The following is an 8,746-nucleotide window of genomic DNA, read 5'->3' on the forward strand; positions in this document are numbered from 1 at the left end:
CCTAAAGAAGAAATAGTACATATAAAAGGAATTATTTAAATAGAAAACGAAAGCTGAATTTTTGGGAAAGACTTAATAAACTGAATAAACTCCTAGGAAGACTAAGATAAAAGGCACAAATATGTAACATAGGAACAGTAATAAAGTTTATATTTATTGAAAATTTCCTTAGTGTCAGGTAAAGTCTTCTAGGTACTTGACATGACTCATTTAATGCTCACAACAAGCCTTGACATAAATATAATTTTTCCGACACTCTAGGAAGATGGTTCTTTTTTTAAATTGAAGTACAGTCAATTATAATGTGTCAGTTTCTGGTGTACAGCACAATGTCCAAGTCATGCATATACATACATATATACCTTTTCATATTTTTTTCATTAAAGATTATTACAAGATATTGAACATAGTTCCCTGTGCTATACAGAAGAAACTTTTTTTTAAAATCTATTTTTATATATAGTGGCTAACATTTGTAAATCTCAAACTCCCAAATTTATCCCTTCCCACCTGCTTCCCCTGGTAACCATAAGATTGTTTACTTTGTCTGTGAGTCTGTTTCTGTTTTGTAGATGAGTTCATAGTGTCTTTTTTTTGTTAAGATTCTACATATGAGTGACATCATATGGTATTTTTCTTTCTCTTTCTGGCTTACTTCACTTAGACTGATGATCTCTAGGTCCATCCATGTTGCTGCAAATGATATTATTTTATTCTTTTTTATGGCTGAGTAGTATTCCATTGTATAAATATACACTTCTTCTTTATCTAGTCCTCTGTTGATGGACACTTAGGTTGCTTCCATGTCTTGGCTATTGTAAGTAATGCTGCTGTGAAAATTGGGGCACATGTATCTTTTCAAATTAAGAGTTCCCTCTGGATATATATCCCACAGTGGAATTGCTGGATCATATTGTAAGTCTATTTTTAGTCTTTTGAGGAATCTCCATACTGTTTTCCATAGTGGCTGCACCAAACTACATTGCCACTAGCAGTGTAGGAGGGTTCCCTTTTCTCCACACCTTCTCTAGCATTTATCATTCATGGACTTTTGAATGATGGCCATTCTGACTGGTGTGAGGTGATACTTCATTGTAGTTTTGATGTGCATTTCTCTGATAATTAGTGATATGGAGCATTTTTTTCATGTGCCTATTGGCCATTTGTATGTCTTCATTGGAGAATTGCTTGTTTAGGTCCTCTGCCCATTTTTGGATTGGTTTGCTTTTTGTTATTGTTGTTATTAAGTTGTATGAGCTATTTATATATTCTGGAAATTAAGCCCTTGTCAATTGCATCATTTGGAAATAGACATAAATACTGTTATAATTACTACTTACATAATAGAAAACTGAGGCACAGAGGGGTTATTTGCTCAAGTTTCATGACCCTTTGTAAAGACACTGAGCAGAGTCTCCTTCACCACTATTAAGCTAAAAAAGGTAAACATACCTAGAGTTATGGTAAAAAGTAAATGAGCACATGACAAGTCTGTAAGAAATTTTATGCCGTTAATTTTAAAAAAATGAAATAAACAATTTTTAAAATTAAGGTTTAGTTGATGTGCAATATTATATAAGTTATATGTGTACAACATAGTGATTCACAATTGTTAAATGTTATACTCCATTTATAGTTATTATAAAATATTGGCTATATTCCCTGTGTTGTACAATATATCTTTGTAGCTTATGTTATTTTACAGTTAATAGTTTGTACCTCTTGATCCCATACCTCTGTCTTGCCCTCCCCCTTTCCTACTTCCCGCTGGTAACCATTAGTTTGTTCTCTACATCTGTGAGTCTGTTTCCTTTTTGCTATATTTGCTAATTTGCTTTATTTTTTAGATTTCACATATGCATGATATAATACAGTATTTGGACTTATTTCCATAAGCATAATACCCTCCACGTTCATCCATGTTGTTGCAAATGTCAAAACTTCATTATTTTTATGGCTGAGTATTACCCATTTGTCTATTCATGGTCACTTAGGTTGCTTTCATATCTTGACGATTGTAAATATTGCTACTATGAACATTGGGATGTATGTATCTTGTTGAATTAATGTTTTCATTTTTTTTAGGTTCCATTAGCAATACGTCTCCTTCCCCTAACGTGCAGATCCTGGCTTCGTTTGCTCAATTTTATGAGTGCTTTTTCGTTTAGATGATTGTCTAACTCAAGGAGATCACGGTCACTTTTCTATCTCGCTCAAGCTGTGCCTGCAAATTTGTCATTGAATAAATATGGGAAATCCTAAAAAAAAAAAAAAAAAAAAAAAAAAAGAAATAAAAATACACACACACACACCCAGGAGTAAAATTGCTGGGTTAAATAGGAGTTCTATTTTTAGTTTTTTTGAGAAACTTATGTACTGTTTTCCACAGTGGCTGCCCCGATTGACATTCCCACCAACACTGTACAAGGTTTCCCTTTTCTCCATATCCTTGCTAGCATCTGTCATTTATGCTCTTTTTGATGATAGCCATTCTGGCAAGTGTGAGGTGATAAAATGGATAGTTTTTAATGTATTAGGTTTTTGTTCACTTTTAAAGCAAAGTTATTTATTTAATAGCTACCATAAGCAGTGTGAGTCCTCTAACTTTGTTCTTTTCCATGATGGTTTTGGCTATTTTGGGTCCTTTGCATTTCCATGTGAATTTTAAGATCTGCTTGTCAATTTCTCCAAAAGAAAAAGGCAGCTGGAATTTGATCGGGATTGCCTTGAGTCTGTAAATCATTTGCGTCAGCTTATATCTGTCGCTCAGGAACATGGATAAAAATTCAATGGTGTAAAAAATAAGCTTCTCCCTCACTATCCTCTAGCACCCATTTCCCTGACTCAGACACAACCTCTTAGGTATCCTCCCAGGGCTATCCTATGCATAGTCAAATAGTCAAACATTTATTTGTAACTTCTTTTTAAAAACATCTATAACCTGCTATGTTGTATGTACCTTGATTTTTTCAGCAAAATTTCTCTTAAAGATTTTCCCATAATAGTACATAGAATACTGTCTCCTTTATTTACAGTTGTGCTCCAGTGTGTAGCTATCCCATTATTTACTTATCCAGTTCTCCATTGATGGAAATCTAAATTTTACCCATTATTTTGCTATTACAGAAAGGGCTGCAATGAATAGCCTTGTATATACAACAGTTTCACTCATGTGTGAGTAACATTTCTATAAGAGAAATTGCTAAAAGCTGAACTGCTGAGTTTTAAATTTTTTTAATTAAAAAGACTGCCAAATTAACCATGATAGGATTTTAACAGTTTACAGTTCCACTGGCATTGTGAGTGAGTGCTTGTTTTCTTACGCCCTCCAAGAAAGTGTTTTTCAAACTTCTTGAGGCTCTTCCAGCATGGGATTGTTGGGTTTCTCTGAAACAAGCCTGAATGTCTATATTTTCATCTGTGGAGGAGTGCATTAACACATTTTTAAAATTGAGGTATAGTTGGCTTACAATGTTGGGTTAATTTCTGGTGATTATAGTGATTCAGTTATGCATATATATATTCCTTTTCATTATAGGCTATTACAAGGTATTGGATATAGTTCCCTGTGCTATACAGTAGGACCTTGTTGTTTATCTATTTTATATATAGTTGTTAGTATCTACAAATCCTGAACTCCCTATGTATCATTCCCTCCCTTACCCCCGGTAACCATAAGTTTGTTTTCTATGTCTGTGAGTCTGTTTCTGTTTTGTAAATAGGCTCATTTGTGTCTCTTTTTTTTAGATTCCACATATAACTGATGTATGGTATTTTTCTTTTTTCTTTCTGGCTTACTTCGCTTAGTAGCAATCTCCAGGTCCATCCATGTTGCTGCAAATGGCATTATTTTATTCTTTTTTATGGCTGAATAGTATTCTGGTGTGTGTGTGTGTGTGTGTATGTGTATATACACACACAATGTATATACATACAATAAATATATATATACATATGTCATATATATATTATATATGACATATCTTCTTTATCCAGTTATCTGCTGATGGACATTTAGGTTGCTTCCACGTCTTGGCTGTTGTAAATAGTGCTGCTATGAACACTGGGGTGCATGTATTTTTTCGAATTAGAGTTTCCTCCAGATATACACCCAGGAATAACACATTTGTTTTTGTTTGCTTGTGTGACAGAATGCTATAAATAGTTTAAGTGAACAGATTGAATTTATGAGTATCAACATGGATATATCTCAAAAATACAATTTTGGGTGAAAAAGAAAAATTGACATTTACAGTGTGATACCATTGTTGTAAATTTTAAAAACAAACAAAATAAGATTATATCTGGTTTATGGGCACATGTGAAATGCAAGTGCTAAAAACATGGACAGGAAGTGTGCACATGAACTTCATGACAGTGATCTGCCTCTAGATATGTAAGGAAATGAAAGAGAAGGGTATAAAAATCACTTTAATTATATCTGTAATGTCTTCGGTTTTTAAAAATATCTGAAGCTGGATTTTATTACAATTAAAAACTTTGGCTATGCAAAATACACTGTCAAGATGATGAGAAGACAAGCCACAGACTGGGAGAAAATATTTGCAAGAGACATATCTGGTAAAGGGCTGTTATCCAAAACATACAAAGAATTTTTAAAACCTAACAGTAAGAAAATGAACAACTCAATTTAAGAATGGACAAAAGACCTGAACAGACACCTCATCAAAGAAGAAATACAGATGGCAAGTAAGCATATGAAAAGATGTTCAATGCCATATGTCATTAGGGAATTACTAATTAAAAGAACAGCGAGATACCACTGTTTACCTATTAGAATAGCTAAAATCTCAAGCATTGACAATACCAAATGTTGACAAGGATGTGGAGCAATAGAAACTCTCAAACATTGCTGGTAGCAATGCAAAATGGTGCAGCCACTTTGGAAGATAATTTGGCAGCTTCTTATAAAACTAAACATATTCTTAGTGTGCAATCCAGCAGTTGGACTCCTTGGTACCAAAATGAAATGAATACTTATGACCACATAAAACCCTGCATTTCAATGTTTATAGAAACTTTATTCATAGCTGCCAAAACTTGGAAGCAGTCAAGATGTCTTTAGTAGGTGAATGGATAAGCTGTGGTATATTCAGACAGTGGAGTATTTCCATTTAGTGCTAAAAAGAGATGAACTACCAAGCCATGAAAAGGCATGGAGGAACCTTAAATGCAGATTACTAAGTGAAAGAAGCCAATCTGAAAAGGCTCATGTCGAAGATGACATGGCAACTCCTTGGAGGTTTTTTACCCAGTAGATATGACAGGAGACCAGTGGCAGAAACCGTTTGATCCAATGCTTAACCATAGAACATCCTGAAAAAATGTTGTGTAAAGATGATGGTCCATGGCTGGGGTGAAAGAAATAGAGAAGAAGGCTGAAAAGAGAGGAAGGGGATGGTGATGGAGAGCCTTGAATGCCAGGCTAAACAGTAAGTGGTGAAGTAACAAGGCCATAGGCTTTAGGTACCCACAGCCTGGGTATGAATCCTGGCTTCACCTCTCTGACATGAGCCACATAACCACACATTTTTTTTCCATTTGATTTTAGAGAAAGAGGATCCATTCTTATAAATAAGATTCATAAGGTCTTTGTCTTTGTACATGTCTTTATGTTGCATTATACTTTGGTGGAAAGTTAGGTACCCTTCAGTGCTTTAAGGTCACTATAATGCTCTTGAGTAAATCTGTGATAAAGGACCAAGAGTGGCACCAGTAGGTGCTGACATTTATTTACTACGTGCAGGGCTCTGAACTCTTTACAAGCATTACCTCATCGAATAATTAGCCTCACTTTAGAAATGAGAAGGCTGAGACTTAACAGGGATGTAATTTGCTCACGTTTGCAGAGCTAGCAAGTGGAAGATCTACTTTTCAAAGTCAGTCTGTGTTTTACCAGAACCTGCTTGGTTAATTCCCATTGCTATATTGTCTTTAGGCTAATTTCCCTGAAAGACACTGCTTAGTTTCAAGTTTGTGAAATGTGGTAGGGAAAGCCTGAAGGCTGGAGGGCTGTTCACATAGGCAGTGCCTGGGGGAAAAGCTGCTTTGGAGGATTGAAGAGAACTTGGATCTGATGTGAGGCAGCCGCCCAACTGGGACAGAGAACAAGAATTGTTAAAGATCCAGGGTCATTGGTGGGAAGTGATCCTGAAAGTCACAGATCTCAAGTTAAAGGCAAGAATTAGAATGGATGAGTGAGCAGCCAGGAGAAGGTGGTTTAGAACAGTCAGCAAACTGAAAGCTCGTGTATGGGAAGCTCCTTACTTGAACTTGGGGACAAGGGACTTGAAGGGCATCAGCAGTAACAGGGCAGTGTCTCGCCTGTGCCTCACTGGAGGAACACTGGACGCCTTTTCTGCCGAGCACCTCACACGTGCCAAGCACTCACCTGGGGCCAGGCAGGTGATGATGCACAGCTGCATTCCTTTGAAGAGGGAACACTGCCATTTGTCATTGCAGTGGACCTCGATGTGGGACTCACATGACCCTTTCGTCACCTGTCCTGTAACCGTAAATACTTCTAATGGACCATTGCCCTAGTAAGTGAGACCGATTGCTGTGTATTTGTGACTTTACTTGCCAGTGAACTCAGAACCATGGAGGGCTGGGCACTGACAAATAATAATAAATAGTAATAATAATAATAATGCATATTTATTGTGTCTGCTGTGTGAAGATCTTTTAACACATTCTCTTCCTTCATCCTAGAATGTATTCATCTTCAAATCTAGAAAGTTAATCTTCAGAGCTGCAGCGGGGAAATACTCCAGGCTCCATCCAGGTCCTCTCTTTGGGCTGTGCCAACATTCACAGGTGGAAAGGCATTTCTTAAGACTCCTTCCCATGCATGGAAGGGGTTCCTCCTCACAGGGTGATCAGGAATGTTTTTAAAGCTTATTTCAATATTACCACATCACCCTATTTTAGTTTCTTCACAGCTGTTGTTTTTGAAAGACTGGTGTATTTTCCTGTTTATTTGTTTATTGTCTAGCACCATTCATTATCACGCTATTTTCCCAGCTCCTATGGTACAGACTAAATGGCATCTTAACATCTTAACTGGTTGAAAGGATAAGAGCATAAAAGAACAAAGACCAAAAGTGAAATCTGTAATTTAAAGAGAAGGCTCAATCCAGATACGCTTCCAATTAAACAAAATCGTTTCAAAAAGAGTAGGACATTTTAAAATAGTCCCCCAAACACCTGGAAACATATGACTGAAATACAAAAAATACATAGATATTTCATAAGGAATTGGTGTATACTTTCTTTTCCATGGAATACCACTGCTGCATAAACTACAACACCCTTGAGTATGTTATGAACACATGTTTCTTTGTTTAATCAATGACATTTTCAGCCATGCCTCTAAGACTATAGATCCCTCATTATATGCTCCAATCAATGAGTGAAGTAAAACCAGCACCACCCTCTGTGACTGAAATGGCCAGAAAGGTGCACCAGGCGTGGCAATAGCTGCTTTCAGAGAACTAACAGAAATAGCCATCTGAGAGCGTCCTTTGGACACAGCCTACTGGAGAGATTTGGGAGACTCACTCTGTGTTACCAGGAATTAATCACCTCAGAGGTAAAATGCAAGTACTGATATCTCATTGAGTTGTGAGGACTGTATTATCTTCCTGTTGCTGATGTAACAAATTACCACAAATTTAGTGGATTAAAACAACAGTTATTTATTTATTTATTTATTTAAAGACATAATTAGCTTTATTCAATAATTCATGAATCTGGTAGCATCCCAACTAGTAAACAGAAGGGTGCTCCTACAACAGAAATTTATTATCTTACAGCTCCAGAGGGTAGATGTCCGTATTCAGTCTCACTGGGCTAAAGCCAAGATATCAGCAGGGCTGATTCTTACAGGAGGCTTTAGGGGAGAATCTTTCTTGCCTTTTCTAGCTTCTAAAGGCTGTCTGTATTCCTTGGTTTGCAGCCTCCATCGCTCTAGTCTTTGCTTCAATTGTCACATATACCCCTCTGATCTTCCTGTCACCCTCTTACAAGGACCCTTGTGATGATATAGGAAGATTAAGTAGTTTCAGTGGCAGAATAAGGATTTGAACACAGGCAGTTGTTCCCTGGGGTTAATGACTATGTTGTCCTGATCTTTGATGACCCAGCTTCCTCCTGAGCACCCTGGTGCTGAGTGTGGCATCTCAGTTAAGCCACTTGACATCGCATGACATCCTCCTCAGACTCTGGCTCACACCGGGACACACCAATGTGGCCTCTGCTTCAGGCCATGTACACCCTCCGTCAGGTCAGAAGCCACCTTCAGTCTCTAAGCAGCTTTGGGTCAACAACCAAATTAAATCTCTGACCCTTCAAAGACCAGCCCTTGACCATGGTAACTCCACAGAGGACCAGTCGATGTCCAGCTGGATGCATTTCTGTAACCTTTACTACAGTATTCAAAAGTATTACTTTTAGAATTGGGAATGTGACTCATGCTTCTATTTTTTATTGAGTACATAGAAGCAACAGTTAATGCAATTTGGTCTGAACTCTAAGCATAATTACACTGGCGGAAGAGCAGTCATGCTCAGATTTATTAGAGACTGGAGGCTCTGCCATAGTTCATTAAACTTTTTCATTTTTCATCTCTATTAAGCTGAACACATTCTGGTATGCCAGACAACACAGAGCTGCTGTTCTTAATAGACACTTTTAACCCAGCAGACCATGGACACTTACAAATCCA

Source organism: Camelus ferus, chromosome 11 (genome assembly GCF_009834535.1).
Source record: "Camelus ferus isolate YT-003-E chromosome 11, BCGSAC_Cfer_1.0, whole genome shotgun sequence".
Taxonomy (NCBI): Eukaryota; Metazoa; Chordata; class Mammalia; order Artiodactyla; family Camelidae; genus Camelus; species Camelus ferus.